Below are 18,560 nucleotides of genomic sequence, written 5' to 3'. Positions count from 1 at the left end.
TCTGGTCATCACCCAGGGAGTGACTGAGAGGAAATGACTCCTTCTGGGAAACAGCTGCTTTAATTGATCAGATTGCCTCACTAAGGTGTGCTGACTGGTAGGAGGTGAAGGAGGGAGAATTAGAAATCTTTTGAGTAGGTTTTAGTAGGCCATTCTAACACTCAGTGATACCAGATGCCTGTGAATGGTAGAGAATATGGAAGGTCCATTGAATTTCTTCACAATTAGCCCATTGTTGAGTGGCTAATTTTGTGATAGTCCCTTTTATGATAAAAAAAAAAAAAGTATATTAATATCAGACTACAAGTGATTCAGAAGGCCAAGTACCTAACACAGGTGACTTTCAAGGACCACAATTCCAGATAGTAAATGAACATTTCCCCTGCTTGAGAGGAAGGGACTATCTCTATCTTCCATGACTGTTCACTACAACAATGTGAAAAAAGTGTCTGGACACAGGCAGGCTGAGCCCCTGCTTGCAAAATGTACAGAAACATGAGAGACCATTTCTTTAAACAAATAGTTGGATACAGAATTAATATCAGAAAGAATGACAAAAAGATACATATTTACATATTTGTATGTACATGTACAAACATATACACACATACATACATGCATATATATATCACAACAAATTACAGCACAAAATAGGGCTGGGCGTGGTGGCTCATGCCTGTAATCCCAGCACTTTGGGAAGCCAAGGCGGGTGGATCACTTGAGGTCAGGAGTTCAAGACCAGACTGGCCAACGTGGTGAAACTTCGTCTCTACTAAAAATACAGAAATTAGCTGGGCGTGGTGGTGCACACCTGTAATCCCAGCTACTCAGGAGGCTGAGACCACAGAATCACTTGAACCTGGGAGGCGGAGGTTGCAGTGAGCCACAATCATGCCACTGCACTCCAGCCTGGGCAACAAAGTGAGATGCTATCTCAAAAAACAAACAAACAAACCAACCAAAAAACATAATAAAAGAAAAAAATGAGTTAATTATTAAAATTAATATTGCTAAAATAAGAAATAAATGAGCCTGTGAATATGATACCCCAAGAATACAATAGCATTCATATTGTTTTCCAGCCAAAAGTTCATACCTGAGTCTGACTGTGAGAAACCATCAGATAAAGCCAAACTGAAAAACATTCTATAAAACAGCTGACCTACCTTCTCCAAAATGTCTTATGAAAGACAAAGATATTCTTATGAAAGACAAAGAGAGACTGAGGATTGTCCTCCAAAGGAGAGTGAAGAGTCATGATAACCAATGATGCGTGACAGATCCTGTCCCAAGAAAAAACAAAATTGCTACAGATGACATTATTGTGACAATTAATGAGATTGGAATATGGGCTGCAGAATAAATAACAGCATATAGCAATTTTAAATTTCCTGAGTTTGATTACTATATTATTACAACATAAGAAATATTTAGTCTGTAGGAAATACACATGGAAGAATTAACGGGTAAAGGGGCATGATAAAATTAACATACTCTCCAATGGGTCAGAAAAAAATGTATCTATACTGAGAAAGAGATAATAAAATAAATATGGCAATATGATAAAACTTGGTTAATCTGAGCAAGAGGAGTATGGGAGCTCTTTGTACTATTTTTGCAACTTTCTGATAAGCTTGAATTTTTTAATAAGAAGGAAAATAAAAAATTTAAAATAAATACTTGGGGTAAAGAAGAAGAATTATTCAAGATCTCTATGAAGAAAACTTTAAAACTCTACTAAGAGACACAAAAGGAGCCTTGAATAATTAAAAAGGCATCATAATGAAGAAATAGCTTCATTAAGATGTCAATTCTCCTTAACTAGTTACATAAATTTTATGTAATTTTGATTAGGACTTAAACAGCAAAAAATAGCACAAAATCATTTAAAAAATACTACAGTAGATATTAAAATGTACTATAAAGCCAGTTGAGTGACGTTATATGATAAGGTAGACTGCTCAGTGGACTAATTACAAAGGCAGAAATGCATCCAAATACACATGCACATTTTTGACCCAGCAATTCTTTTTTTTCTTTTTACTTAATTCATTCATTCAGTTTTAGAGACAGGGTCTTGCTCTGTCACCAAGGCTGGAGTGCAGTGATGCAATCATGGCTCATTGCAGCCTTGAACTCCTGGGCTCAAGCAATCCACCCACCTCGGCCTCCCAAAGTGCTGGGATTACAGGCATGAGCCACCATGCCCAGCCTGACCCAGCAATTCTAATGATTGTATTTTGTCAAGTAGGTAACATTTGCATGTATGGAAAATGACATATGTACAAAGTCATTCATTACAGCACGTTAGTAATAGCAAAACATTGAAAATAGCTTAACTGTTCATTAATATGGGACTGATAAAATAAATTATGATCTTTCCACACAAGGGAATTCTATGCATTCATAAAGGAAAATGAGAATATTCTCTATGTACTGATAACAAATGATCTCCTAGATGGAGAGCAAGATATTTAGTACACCATCACTTAATTTTTTAAAGGAAAGGAGGGGAAAAATTACATGTGTCTTTATCTCTGGAATGATACATTGTGGTTGATAGAAAACAAAGAATGGCAATGGGAATTCAAAATATTACCTTTACTATTGAGAAAGTTCATGTCGGAGAACACAACTCAGGTATGTGCCAACAGTAGATTTCCCAATACTAAACCCAAGAAGTAGGCAGTCTCATTCACTTGGGCTGGGCCCCCACAACCCTCCCCATGTGAGGGCCACTCTTGTCCCTGTTTAAACCTGATTGGAGAGCAAAAAGGCTGTTTGCTGGGGTCACCTTGGCTCCAAAAAAGAAGGGCAGGAAGGAGATAACTAAGCTCCATGCACCAGTTTTTCTACCAACCTCATCAATCATATAACTCATTATTTTCTGAGGAGAGGAGAAAGGGATGGGGGCTGAGGCCAGGAGAGTTAGGGAAAAAACCCTTTTCAGGTAAACCTTGTGGATGAACAAAAGAAGTCCTTCCCCAGCCCCTTCCCCAAAAGAATAGGCAAGAAACTGGAAACTCTGAAGGCCTCTGGGAATAGGTACTAGATGACTGGGGGCGTGGACAGAAGGAGGTCATTCATTGGGTTGCCTTTTCTATTTTTGAAATTTTGAACCAGGGGACTCTATTCCCTATTGAAATATAAATAAAAATATTTCCAAGTGATTCTGTGCAGATAATTAAGAGCTGTAAGGAAAGAATAAAGGAAAAAATATTGAATTCATGTATCATTTGCTTCATGATGAAATGAATGGAATTTTACCTAACTTGATATAATTGGAAAATGTTTCCAAAACACAGGTAACCTACCCAGAAAGTATAGTTGATCCAGCCATGTTTTTGCTCCTTCTGCATGAAATGTATTGTCTGCCCATCAGGAGACCACAGATCGGGGTGACAGGTGCAGTGGCTCATACCTGTAATCCTAACACTTTGAGAAGCCAAGGTGGGAGGATCACTTGAAGCCGGGAGTTAGAGACCAGCCTAGACAACATAGGAGATCTTGTCTCCACAAAATATTTTAAAATCAGCTGGGCATGGTGGCATGCACCTGTAGTCCCAACGACTCAGGAGGCAGAGGCAGGAGGATTGCTTGGGCCGATGAGTTTGAGGCTGCAATGAGTTATGATAAGCCATTGCACGCTAGCCTGGGTGACAAAGTGAGACTCTGTCTCAAAGCAAAAAGAAAAAGATCATAAATGAGGTTGAAGAAAGTAGCTACAGGTTGGATCTGTGAAAAATCCAGAATCTAGAGGAGAAGGCAATATGATCAGTAAAATGCCTTCTCAGCATGGGGGGCTCATAACATGTGGGCAAGGGCGTTCTGGGTTGAGAGCTTATGTTGACCAACATTGATAATGTTAAAGAATGTCTTCTCCATACTCTGAGAGTCGTTTCTCCTTAGGGCTGGAGTTGGTCATATAGGTGAGTTTGCTCATGCAGAAGGGGCAAAATGAACTTGTGTAGGTCCCCATTTTGTGCCTCTTCAGACTGACTTCTTCTTTGCCTCTTGGACATTGACAAATGGGGAAACTGAGATATAGCTCAGTAGCTCTCACCTTGACTCTGCTATTTAAGACCAGAGAAATTTAGATTTTTATAACTACTCCTAGATTATATATATATATATCTATACACACACACACACACATATATATACACACACACAAATCTATTTTATATATATATATACACACACAAATAATCTAGGAGTAGTCATAAAACCCATATGTGTGTATGTGTTGTGTATATATATACATATATGGGTTTGTTTATTTTTTGCGAATTTTCATACCCTTTTTTACTCATGTTCCCATACTTCTGATAGACTCTGAAGTGTCAAACCAGGCATATTTTTAAAACAGGTACTATAAATAGGTCAAGGAAAATGTCACCAACTCACAGTGGCACTGAAAGAAACATTTCAAAGAATAATTGACTCAAAGTGCTTCCTTGCTGAGCATGCAAAGGCTGAGGCAATGGTGAAAGAATTTAATGTGCCAAATTCAAAAAGGGCATTTAGGACAACCATTCTACCTTGTTCTATTCCCTCATCCCCTGACTTCCTCCCATGGAGAAATCAGCTTCTCCCTGACTGGCTCTGCTCGATTTAAAAAAAGCGTTGTGTAATTTTGGTTCTGAGTTTTCCGATTAAGGTAATGGATTCAGGAGAATAGGTTGTGTAACAATGAAGGAAAAAATGAGAAAGAAAAGGGTGTTAAGAGAAAGAGATAACATAAAAGAAATAGCAAGCAATATTGAAAACAGAACCAACCAATCAACAAACATAACCCAACTTTTCTCCCAAACACTGCAGCTTAGAGGTGGCCTCAGGAGATCTATTGCCTAGGGTGGGACATTTGACTCCCGGGACCTTGGCCTTCCAGGCAAGGAGGCTCGTCACACCTGATTGAAACAGTGGCTGGTCCCTGGACCAGAGGAGTTGTGTGGTGAAGCTTTCCCTAAGCTACATGAAACTGATGAAAAAGGGAGCAATGCAGCTGACCTTTTATGAAGCTAACATTCAAATAACTCTTCGGAGTCTCATTCTGTTGCCCAGGCTGGAGTGCCGTGGGGAGATCTTGACTCATTGCGACCTCCACCTCCTGTGCTCAACATTCTCCTGCCTCAGCCTCCCAAATAGCTGGGATTACAGGAGCAGCTAGTTTTTGAATTTTACCACCACACCCAACTAAGTTTTGAATTTTTAGTAGAGACAGGGTTTCATCATGTTGGCCAGGCTAGTCTCAAACTCCTGACCTAAAGTGACCCGCCTGCCTCAGCCTCCCCAAGTGCTGGGATTACAGGCATGAGCCACCGTGCCTGTCCTAAATAACTCTACTTTTTTATTCTGATGTTGTCTTTCCTAAATTTTTGATGCTAAAATGTTATGTTTTATCTTATTAGCATGCTAGTTCGCTTTTGGCTTTTGTGTGTGTGTGTGTTTTTTTTTTTTTTCTAGGTTACTTTTTAAATTAAATATACCCTACCTGAAAAAAAAAAAAAAAAAAAAAGAAAGATTAGGAACTCCCACCTTCTCCAATATTTTTAGAATATATATCTTAAGGGAGAGGCACAGTGGCTCAGGCCTGTAATCACAGCATTTGGGGAGGCCAAGGCAGGAGAATCGCCTGAGGTCCAGAGTTCGAGACTAGCCTGACCAACACAGTGAAACTCCATCTCTACTAAAAACACAAAATTAGTCAGCTGTGGTAGTGCATGCCTGTAGTCCCAGCTACGTGGGAGGCTGAGGTGGGAGGCTCTCTTGAGCCCAGGAGGTTGAGGCTGCTGTAAGCCATGATCAATATTAGTGCACTCCAGCCTGAGCAACAGAGCGAGACCCTGTTAAAACAAACAAACCAACCCAAAAAAACAGATATCATTATGGTGAATTTGGTGAATTTACTTCAAATAAATATCAAAAATCACAATGTGGCAGGTTAGCAAGTACACATATAATTTTTTGAATTGCAAATAAAGGGTAAACATATCACTCTTCAAAAATTAGAAGGAAGAATTCATTTAAAACTCTATTTGTTTTAAAGACATTGCTTTCTTTATAAATTGCTTTCTCACTGTAATAGCTTTAACAATTATCCTTTAAGAAAATAGAAATATACTCTTATTTTAATATCTTTAGTAAAGTCAGAGAAAATATTAATGTAAAATCTATAGCTTTTCATTCCTGTGATCCAAAAAATTCTATCTTACTAACAAATGATAATCATGTAATGGCATATCTGTATTTCCCTTCTGAAATATTTTAGGATACAAGTTTGCATTACTGAACATATTTTAGACCCATTTACTTGTATCTCTGGCTTCCTGGACAAATTTTCAGGACAGTAGACCTAAAGTCTCATACCAAGATGTAAGTGTAGTCCCTAAAGGATTAGAACAATGGCCTGGAACAGCGATCTCTGGGTTCAGCAATTCTTCACAGTGCTTCTAAAAACTGCTTTTCAGTAAAAGAGTTCTTTTGTCAGGCAAGTTTAGGAGATCCTGCATAATGCATTTCTACTTTGAAAATCCACAATACACACTGGCATGTTAAAACTTCTGAGAAATCCTACATTAAAGAAAATCTTTAACTTGGCTTAATTCAATATTTCCAAACTTTCTTTAGCATTTAATACTCATGAATGAAGCACACTTTGGGAAACAATGATTGAATACAGCCTGTCTTACTGGTTGAAAAAGGGGGATCAGTAAAAGGTTAAGAGACTTGTCCAGTAGGTAGTAGCAGAGTAGAGTCAGGACCAGAACCCAGGCCCCCTAGATCCTAACCCAGGGCACTATGACATGCCAACTTTCTTTTACCTCATAAACAATTTAGAAGTGATGATGAAAAGCCTGCTATCAAAATAAAATAAAGTAAATCCAAATGGATACAAAGTGCATTCTTATCTATTTCCATGCTTTTCCAGTTGATGTTGTTAAAATAACATTTTAAAAAACTTAAAGGATGGCCGGGTATGATGGCTCATGCCTGTAATCCCAGCACTTTGGGAGGCTGAGGCAGGCAGATCACCTGAGGTCAGGAGTTCGAGACCAGCCTGACCAACATGGTGAAACCCCATCTCTACTAAAATACAAAATTAGCCGGGGTGGTGGTGGGCGCCTATAATCCCAGCTAATCAGGAGGCCAGGCATGAGAATCGCTTGAACCCAGGAGGTGGAGGTTGCAGTGAGCCGAGATTGTGCCACTGCACTCTAGCCTGGGCAGCAGAGCAAGACTCTATCTCAAAATAAATAAATAAATAAATAAAACTTGAAGGTTAAGTGTGTCCATATATAAGGAAGAAGGGAGGCTTGTGATTGGTGAATGATGTGAGGAAGTTGCTTTTTCCACAGGCTGTTATTCAAATTATATATTTGCATGTATGAAAAGTTGAGACAAAGATGTAAGCTTCTAAATAACACACCGAAGCCCTCTCTGAGAATCAAGTTATACAAATTAGGCAGTATGAACTTGGATACCTTGTGTCAGAGATTATTTTGGGCATGCTTCTGACAACTGATGTTTGGAGTACAAACTAATACACTGTACAACATAAGTTCTCCACAAAATATGTTCGTGCTTATTTAGTAATCTCTAACACCTTTAAATGGATTTTCTTTTTTTATCTAGAAGTTGCTTAAAGGTAATTTAACAAACATTAACTTTAAAAAATGCTCCTTTTAAAATTTTGAAATAATTTTATGTAGCATTGGTGTCCCATATCAGAATAGAATTAGTCACGCATTTCCCATTAGTTTGGAATATTGTGCGGTGGTTAACTTTAGTGTTCCTGGATAACTTCCATTAATCCTTTAAAACAGGCCTTAGTGATCCATGCCATACAATGAGTTAAAAACACACACACACACTTCCAATTTAATAGTTCTTTATCTTGAAAAAAAATTAAAGAAATCCATCTCCAAATTATCCCACATAAAAATCTTGTGATGATTAGAGAACAGAATGTTCGAGTAGTCTTCATTTAAATAATGACAGAAGTGGTTGGGGACAGTAGCTGTGTGCTCAGCACTGTGCTGAAATTAAAATAATACTAGGTGACCGCAAAAGTAATTGTGGTTTTTGCATTGTTAAAATTTGCTATTTGATATTGGAATACATCCTTAAATAAATGTGTTTATGTTATACATCATTTTAATGGGTATTTCTCACTTTTTTGGCTAATAACTTATTACTTTATGTTTATTTTAGACTACGGAAATGATGTTAGACAAAAAGCAATTTTCTTATTAGAGTTCAAAATGAGTCGTAAAGGAGAGGAGACAACTTGCAACATCAACAGTGCATTTGGCCCAGAACTGCTAATGAACGTACAGTGCAGTGGTGGTTTGAGAAGTTTTACAAAGGTGACTGGGCACGGTGGCTCATGCCTGTAATCCCAGCACTCTACAAAAAATACAAAAACTAGCCAGGCATGGTGGCATGCACCTATAATCCCAGCTACTTAGGAGGCTGAGTCAGGAGAATCACTTAAACCTGGGAGGCGGAGGTTGTAGTGACCCGAGATCATACCACTGCACTCCAGCCTGGGCAACAGAGCAAGACTCTGTCTCAAAAAAAAAAAAAAAAAAAAAAAAAAGACCAGGGCCTTGAAGATGAGGAGTGTAGTGGCCAGCCATTGGAAGTTGACAATGGCCAACTGAGAGCAATCACTGAGGCTGATCCTTACAAATACACTAAAAGTTGCCAAAGAACTCAGCGTCGATCATGCTGCGGTCGTTCGGCATTTAAAGCAAATTGGGAAGGTGAAAAATCTCGGTAAGTGGATGCTTCATGAGCTGAATGAAAGTAAAAAATCATCATTGTGAAGTGTCATCTTCTCTTATTCTATGCAACAACAATGAACCATTTCTCGATTGGATTGTGACATGTGACAAAAAGTGGATTTTATATAACAACCGGCAGTGACCAGCTCGGTGGTTGGACCAATGAAAAGCTCCAAAGCACTTCCCAAAGCCAAACTTGCACAAAAAAAAGGTCATAGTCACTGTTTGGTGGTCTGCTGCCAGTCTGATCCACTACAGCTTTCTGAATCCCAGTGAAACCATTACATCTGAGAAGTATGCTCAGCAAATCGATGAGATGCACCGAAAACTGCAACGCCTGCAGCGGGCATTGGTCAACAGAAAGGGTCCAATTCTTCTCCACAACAATGACTGTGCATTGCACAACAACGCTTCAAAAGTTGGACGAATTAGGCTACGAAATTTGGCCTCATCTGCCATATTCACCTGACGTCTTGCCAACCAAGCATTCATCAAATCTTAAAGCAAGGATCTTTATGCTACAGGTATAAACGAACTTATTTCTCGTCGACAAAAACGTGTTGATTGTAATGGTTCCCATTTTCATTAATAAAGATGTTTGAGCCTAGTTATAATGATTTAAAATTCAGTCTGAAACCACAATTACTTTTGCACCAACCTAGTTTATTCAAAAAATTTGCAATTTAATATATGTCCCTTTGTCTTTTACCTTTTTATGAAATCATTTTTTCTCAATTTAAGATTATTTTTAAATTACAGAGAAAAAAATCACATATTAAATTTTCTTTACAGCCTAAGGCTGTTTCTCTCTATTCATGGTGTACACCACACCTTCACAATCCTGTCCTTGTTTCTCTAAGCTTCTGTTGTAGGCACAATTCTAAGATGATCACCATGGTCTCTGGCCCCTGGTGTTTCTCCCATGATTATATTAGTTATATGGCAAAAATATTTTGCAGATGTAATTAAGGTTACTAATCATTTGATCTTTAAATAGAGAGATCGAGTACCTTGGTTAGTGTAATTTAATCATATGAGCCCTATAAAACAGATTTTCTCCACCTGGTAGTCGAGCTAGAAGTCAGAGAGATTCTAAGTGTCAGAAACATTTGACATTTCATTGCTGACTTTGGAAGTGCAGGAAACCATGTGGTGAGATATATTAACAGCTTCCAGGAGCTGAGAGCAGTCCCTGCTGGACAGCAAGCAAGGAAACAGGAACTGCGGTCCTACATCCACAAAGAGCTAAGCACTGCCAGCAACCTAAAGGAGTTGGAAAAGGATTGCCCCCTACTCCCCTAGATAAAAGCCCAGTCCAGCCAATATGTGACTTTAAAATGTTAAGAAAATTTCTACTAATTCTTATGATTTTTAAAAAATCAAAAATAGATATTGAAATTTTTTAAATGCTTGTATGCATCAACAGAGATAATCCTGTCATTCTCATTTCTTATCTCTTAACCTGGTTAGCTATTATTGTTTTCTTTGTGACTGTTCTTGTATTTCTGATACGAATCCAACTAGAGTATAGACTATTACTGCATTAATGTACTACTAAATTCTTTTTTTTTTTAGACAGAGTTTTGCTCTTGTTGCCCAGACGGGAGTGCAGTGATGCAATCTTGGCTTACCGCAACCTCTGCCTCCCAGGTTCAAGTGATTCTCCTGCCTCGGCCTCCCAAATCGCTGGGAATTACAGGCATGCACCACCACACCCGGCTAATTTTGTATTTTTAGTAGTGATGGGGTTTCTCCATGTTGGTCAGGCTGGTCTTGAACTCCTGACACCTGCCTCGGCCTCCCAAAGTGCTGGGGTTACAGGCATGAACCACCATGCCCAACTGTATTACTAGATTCTAATTGTTAGTATTTTAAAGTTTGTGCACTGATATGTGTACAATTACCCTGTAGCCTTGCTTTGTGATACTAGTTTTGTCAGGTAAATTAACTGACATTTATATGTCCATCCCAACATGCTGATGCTTATCATTTGCATGGTATATCTCTTTCAGTCCATTTGTTTTTAATATATCTTTCGCATTTAAAGTTCATTTCTTGTGGATAGTATACATTTGAGTCAGCCTTGCTTTTTTAATCCATTCTGATAATCTCTGCCTTTTAATAGTTTAGTCCATTTATATTTATGCAGTTATTACTATGGTAGGATTTTGATCTACCAATGTAATTTTTAAAATATTTGACTCTTCCACTTTTTGTTGGGCTTTTCAATTTTTGCAGGACTTTTTTGCCTATCTGGTGGGTGTGGGGTACTATCTCATGGTTTTACTTTATATTTTCCTAAATACTAATAAGATTTAGCACCTTTCCATAGGTTTGTGAACTATATGGGTATCCTCCTTGTAATGTTGATTAGGTTTTTTGGCAATTTTTCTATTGAGTTTTCTTATCTTTTTCCTTCTTGATGCTGTAGAAGTGCTTTATATATTCTGGTTGGCTATATATGTTGCAATTTCCTTCTCCCACTCTATTGCTTGCCTTTTTACTATCTTAATGGTCTTTTTTTTGAGAAATACAGACTTGTAATTTTAATGTAATCAAATTAATTCTTTTCTTAACATTAGTGCATTTTGTGCCATGGCCAGAGGCCATGAAGATATTATCTTCTAAGTATTTCATTGTTTGGCCTTTTATTTAGGTCTTTGATATGGTTTGGCTGTGTCCCCACCCAAATCTCAATTTGAATTGTATCTCCCAGAATTCCCACAAGTTGTAGGAGGAACCCAGGGGGAGGTAATTAAATCATAGGGGCTGGTCTTTCCTGTGCTATTCTCGTGATAGTTAATAAGTCTCACGAGATCTGATGGATTTATGAGGGGTTTTCACTTTTGCTTCTTTCTCATTTTCTCTTGCCACCGCCATGTAAGAAGTACCTTTTGCCTCCCGCCATGATTCTGAGGCCTCCCCAGCCATGTGGAACTCTGTAAGTCCAATTAAACCTCTTTTTCTTCCCAGTCTCAGGTATGTCTTTATCAGCAGTGTAAAAATGGACTAATTCAGTAAACTGGTACCAGTAGAGTGGGGTGTTGCTGAAAAGATACCTGAAAACGTGGAAGTGACTTTGGAACTGGGTAACAGGCAGAGGTTGGAACAGTTTGGAGGACTCAGAAGAAGACAGGAAAATGTGGGAAAGTTTAGAACCTCCTAGAGACTTGTTGAATGGCTTTGACAAAAATGCTGCTAGTGATATGGACAATAGGACCAGGCTGAGGTGGTTTCTGATGGAGATGAGGAACTTGTTGGGAAATGGAGTAAAGGTGACTCTTGTTATGTTTTAGCAAAGAGACTGGCAGCATTTTGCCCCTACCCTAGAGATCTGTGGAACTTTGAACTTGAGAGAGATGATTTAGAATATCCAGCAGAAGAAATTTCTAAGCACCACAGCATTCAAGAGATGACTTGGATGCTATTAAAAGCATTCCATTTTAAAAGGAAGACAGAGTATAAAAGTTTGGAAAAATTGCAGCCTGATGATGCAGTAGAAAAGAAAATCCATTTTGGGGAGAAATTCAAGCCAGCTACAGAAATTTGCATAAATAGCAAGGAGCCTAATGTTAATCCCCAAGATCATAGAAAAAATGTCTCTAGGCCATGTCAGAGACCTTCACGGCAGCCCCTCCCATCATAGGCCTGGAGGCTCAGGAGGAAAAAGTGGTTTTGTGGGACAGACCCAGGGTCCCCATGCTGTGTGCAGCCTAGGGACTTGGTGTCCTGTGTCCCAGCCACTCCAGCTGTGACTGATAGGGGCCAACATACAGCTCAGGCTGTGGCTTCAGAGGGTGGAAGTTCCAGGCCTTGGCAGCTTCCATGTGGTGTTGAGCCTGCAGGTGCACAGAAGCCAATAATTGAGGTTTGGTAACCTCTGCCTAGATTTCAGAAGATGTGTGGAAACGCCTGGATGCCCAAGCAAAGCTTGCTGCAGGGCATGGCCCTCATAAAGAACCTCTGCTAATGCAGTGTGAAAGGGAAATGTGGGGTCAGAGCCCCCACACAGAGTCCCTTCTGGGGCACTACCTAGTGGAGCTGTGAGAAGAGGGCCATCGTCCTCCAGACCCCAGTATGGTAGATCCAACAACAGCTTGCACTGTGTACCTGGAAAAGCCACAGACACTCATTGCCAGCCCATGAAAGCAGCTGGGAGGGAGGCTGTACCCTGCCAAGCCACAGGGGCGGAACTGACCAAGACCAAGGAAACCCACATCTTGTATCAGTGTGACCTGGATGTGAGACCTGGAGTCAAAGAGATCATTTTTAAGCTTTAAGCTTTGACTACCCCACTGGATTTCAGGCTTGCATGGGTCTTGTAACCCCTTTGTTTTGACCAATTTCTCCCATTTGGAAAGGCTGTATTTACCCAATACCTGTATCCTCATTGTACCTAGAAAGTAACTAGCTTGCTTTTGATTTTACAGGCTCATAGGCAGAAGGGATTTGCCTTGTCTCAGATGAGACTTTGGACTGGGGACTTTTGAGTTAATGCTGAAATGAGTTAAGACTTTGGGGGACTGTTTAGGAAGGCATGATTGGTTTTGAAATGTGCGGACATGAGATTTGGAGGGGCGGAGTGATATGGTTGGGCTGTGTCCCCACCCAAATCTCAACTTGAATTGTATCTCCCAGAATTCCCATGTGTTGTGGGAGGGACCTAGGGGGAAGTAATTGAATCACGTGAGACGGTCTTTCCCGTACTATTCTTGTGACAGTGCATAAGTCTCACAAGATCTGATGAGTTTATCAGGGGTTTTCGCTGTTGCTTCTTCCTCATTTTCTTTTGCTACTACCATGTAAGAAGTGCCTTTTAGCCCCCGCTATAATTCTGAGGCCTCCCCAGCCATGTGGAACTGTAATTCCAATTAAACCTCTTTTTCTTCCCAGTCTAGGGTATATCTTTATCAGCAGTGTGAAAACAGATTAGTAGTCTTTATCTAATCTGGAGTTACTTTGTGTGTGTGTGTGATATGAGTTTGGGCTGAAGCTTCTTTTTTTCCACAGCAATATCTAATTTTTCCTGCACCATTTGTTGGAAAGGCCATCTTTCCCCCCCAGTGATATGCAGTGTCATCTTTGTCATGAATCAGGTGTTCATATATGCATGAGTCTATTTCTGGGTTTTCTATTTTATTCCATTGTCTTATTTTCTGATCTTTGCACCAAAAGACTGTATTTTTAAAATTCCCAATACGTAAAAATAAGTCTTGACACTTGGTAGGGCAAATTCCCTGAAAACAATTCTTTTTTATTGAGTGTCTTATCTATTCTTAGCCTTTTATTTCCATGTAAGTTTAAATTACTGTTAATTTATACACAAAATTTCCGTTGCCATTCTGATTAATATTGCATTAAAACTATAGCTCTATGGGCAATTTGAGTGAATTGACAGCTTTACAGTATTGGATTTTTCATTCCATGAACATGACATATATCTCCCCTTATTTAAATCTGTTAAAATTTCTTTCAGTAATCTATTTAGCTTCCTGCATAAAGGTCTTTAAAATTTTTTTTTCATTAGACATTTTTGATGCTAATGCTAATATTGCCTATGTTAAATCTTATTTTGTAACTGCTTGTTAATGATATATAAAAATATGATTTACATACTGCTTATGAACCCAGAAACCCTGCTAAAGTCTAAGTTCACAATCCTGTTATCTGCAAATAATGACAATTTTATTTTTTATCTCATACTCCTGTGCATTGCTATTTTCAGATTTCATGATGTCTCTAGGACCTCCCATAGAATGTTGAATAGAAGTGGGCAAATTTATCTTTCTTCCATTCTTAAAGGGAAACCTTTTTACTTTCTCTGGTTAAAGATGACATCTGCTGTAAATTTTGGTAGATGCTGGTAAATTTGGTAAGATTAAGGAAGTTCCCTGCTATTCTTAATTTACTAACAGTATTTTTTAAATTGTGGATATTGGATTTAGTATAATTCTTCTTCTGCATATACTGAGAAATCTTATAATTTTTCTCCATTAATCTATTAATTGGTGAGTTATGTTGGTAAATGTTAAGCCAACTTGAAATCCTTACATAAATCCAATTTGGTCATGATATAACATTTTTTTTTTTAAGTGAAAGCAAGTTTATTAAGAAAGTAAAGGAATAAAAAAAATCTACTCCATAGGCAGAGCAGTGGCTTAGGCTGCTCAACTGCTTGTACTTATTGTTACTTCTTGATTATATGCTAAACAAGTGGTGGATTATTCATGAATTTTCCAAGAAAGAGGTAGGCAGTTCTGGGAACTGGGGGTTCCTCCCCTTTTTGGACAATATAGGGTAACTTCCTGATGTTGCCATGGCATTTGCAAACAATCATGGTGCTGCTGGGAGTGTCTTTTAGCATGCTAATGCATTACAATTAGTGCATAATAAGCTAGTGAGGGGGTCAGAGGTCACTCTCATCACCATCTTGGATATGATGGGTTTTGGCTGCCTTCTTTACCACAGCCTGTTTTATCAGCAAGTTCTTTATGACCTGTATCTTGTGCCAACCTCCTGTCTCATCCTGTGACTAAGAATGCCTTACTTCCTGGGAATGCAGCCCAGCAGGTCTCAGCCTTATTTTACCCAGCCCCTATTCAAGATGGAGTTGCTCTGGTTCAAACACCTGTGACATATTTCCCCCTCCCTTTTATAAGAGAACCTGTAATCCTAAGGGTTGTAGAGGAATGAATACCCATTTTTCTGTAACTTCTTCAGGCTGAATAGGGGCAATGATATTCCTGTCTATTAGGGACTCTCGTATTCAGGATAGAGAGGAGCTCGGTCACAAGATATCTGTATGCTGAGAGTCATTTATAACTCTGAGTTCTGACAAAAGGTGGTATATAGAAGATTAATAAGTGTTCAATTTAGGCCGGGCGCAGTGGCTCAAGCCTGTAATCCCAGCACTTTGGGAGGCCAAGACGGGCGGATCACGAGGTCAGGAGATCGAGACCATCCTGGCTAACATGGTGAAACCCCGTCTCTATCTACTAAAAAATACGAAAAACTAGCTGGGCGAGGTGGCGGGCGCCTATAGTCCCAGCTACTCGGAGGCTGAGGCAGGAGAATGACATAAACCCGGGAGGCGGAGCTTGCAGTGAGCTGAGAACCGGCCACTGCACTCCAGCCCAGGGGACAGAGCGAGACTCCGTCTCAAAAAAAAAAAAAAAAAAGAGTTCAATTTAATAAAACATTCAGTAAACTTATCCTGCATTCCTAAACAAAGAATACAACAGCAATATTTTCTATAACAGTAAAACAAAATCAGTAAAATTATCCCAAGTAAACTAAATAAGAAGGCTTTCCATGAACTGGGCAATTATTGAAACCAAGCTGATATGGGTTTGCTAGCTGATTCCGATATGTGGCCAGAATTAGAATATTGATCCAGATTTTTACGTTACCCATCCTTGTTTCTTCTGAGCTGCTGCCAGAGATCACTTGTTGGTTCACAGGAATATGCAGTCAGTCAATTGCTGGAAAAAAACCTCAAAAACAACTGATGACACTAGAATCTAATAACAGATATATCATTGTTCTTGAAATATTTTTTTCCTTTTTCCAGTTTCCCATTTTACTAAAGACAAATTATGGCAAGACTGATTTGCTTTATTATACTTGGCCTGGTTATTTGTATAAAGTGCAGCAAGAATAATTATTTTTTACATAGGCTTTTAAAATTGGCTTTGATGGAACTTTGTTCCATAAAAGGAAGCTCAGATAAGACTTTTTCTGAAGTCGAGCCCAGCCAAGGGTTTGTACCCTCAAATACCTGTGAATTGGGTAAATTCCTCTCCCTTTGATGTCCTAAGATAACTTGGGGCTCCTGGGCCTGTCAGAAAGTAACATTATTTACTTACCACAGTTAGGAACCCTGTACAGGGACTGTGTAGACAAGGTATGAGGCCAATTTTCAGCTTTTATTGGCTCTACAAGTCAAATTTGATTCCTTAAAGGAAAGCACACTATTCCAGGCAAAGCCTTGGTAAAATAACTAACTTCTCCAATTGTGAACTGTTGCGAAAGAAAACATTCTTATTGCATTTATGCAAATAATTATATTGCCATAAGTTAAGAATACTCACAAATAGTTTCCAAATTCTGGAGAAATCAGTTAGAGAAAAACAAATATGCTCCAAAGTTTGTTCACAGGAGTATACTTTGCTCAATTTTATTTTTTCTTTTCTTTTTTTTTTTTTGAGACGGAGTCTCGCTCTGTCACCCAGGCTGGAGTGCAGTGGCTGGATCTCAGCTCACTGCAAGCTCCGCCTCCCGGATTTATGCCATTCTCCTGCCTCAGCCTCCCCAGTAGCTGGCACTACAGGTGCCCGCCACCTCGCCCGGCTAGTTTTTTGTATTTTTTAGTAGAGATGGGGTTTCACCGTGTTAGCCAGCATGGTCTCAATCTCCTGACCTCGTGAGCCGCCCGTCTCGGCCTCCCAAAGTGCTGGGATTACAGGCTTGAGCCACCACGCCCGGCCTGCTCAACTGTTAAAAGCTGTAAATAGTTCAAGAGAAAAGTTTTCTTGGCTCAGATACACAAAACAAAGGATCAGCAACATTTTAAGCAAAATGTCAAAAAGATTACTTCAGTCTTCTATCAGTTCAGTCCATGCAGGTAACTCCTGTTCTGCTTGATATTCATGAACATTCCAGCTCTCCAGGAGAGCCCTGAAAGTTTTTTCCTCTATTCTAATGTCACAATCTCCAAAATTATTAGAAACCTACATTCAAGAGCACTTGTTTATTAGAGTTCTATAGTTGATTATGAAACCACCTTTTGAAGAGGATAAAAACAAGACAACAATTATCTGTGGATGACAAAAAGTCTTAGGGCAGCCACTATTAAAGCCACAATTAAATAGGAATACAATAATTGTACATAACAATTATAACTGTTATACACTAAGTTATAGCAGAATTATAAGAGTTTCCCATAATTTTAGAACACATACCAATAACATATTTATACAAATACAGCCCAAAGAAAGCCAAACACCATTTCATATTTGATAACACTTCCTGTATGATTTTAATATTCCACATAAGCCAAATACATCATTTTTTGACTTCAGGGGACTTAATATATAAAAGATTAACTAGGTAAGAAAAAGATATAATTTATAATTTGATTTTGGAAAGTTTGTCAAATATTAGAGGTTTAAGTACTTGATATTTTAAAATAGAATATGAGGTTACCATAGGCCATTCATTTAGCCGAAATGATAACTCAAAATTTTCTAAAAGGAAAACCTTTACTTATTAATAGAGAGAAGACTTAGCTTTCCAAACAGTCTGTCTCTTTTCTTTCCCTTCTTTTCCTGTAGTTTATTCAAAAGGTAAACAAAAAAGTTTTCATTTTTTTAATATACCATGAAAATCTTGTTCAAGAGAAAGCCTAAATTTTACCTTTGCATTAATGCATTATTGATGTCAAACCCAATTTTTAATAAAACCTTATGGACAAATCTATCAAATTTTAATCAGTTTGATCGTAAGATAAGATTCTTATAAACCTTTTATAACCCCTTACAATTTTTTTTGTTAAAGAGCAGATCATTGCTCTCAGGAAACCCTGTTATGCTTTCATTCCAATGCTCAATTTATGGAAAAAATGAATAATGCCCCTTTAACTTTAGCTAATATGTTCACACACAATTTTTTTACAAGATTAATTGTTCATAAACCTTTCACAACTTGTTCAAACCTTCAGCTTTTTCCTATCTAACTTGAAACAATCCTTTAACACTTTAGGCAAGAAAGATC

Source organism: Rhinopithecus bieti, unplaced genomic scaffold, assembly GCF_001698545.2.
Source record: "Rhinopithecus bieti isolate Rb0 unplaced genomic scaffold, ASM169854v2 scaffold_6708, whole genome shotgun sequence".
NCBI lineage: Eukaryota > Metazoa > Chordata > Mammalia > Primates > Cercopithecidae > Rhinopithecus > Rhinopithecus bieti.
The sequence above is the reverse complement of the archived record's forward strand: the minus strand, read 5'-3'. Positions refer to the sequence as shown.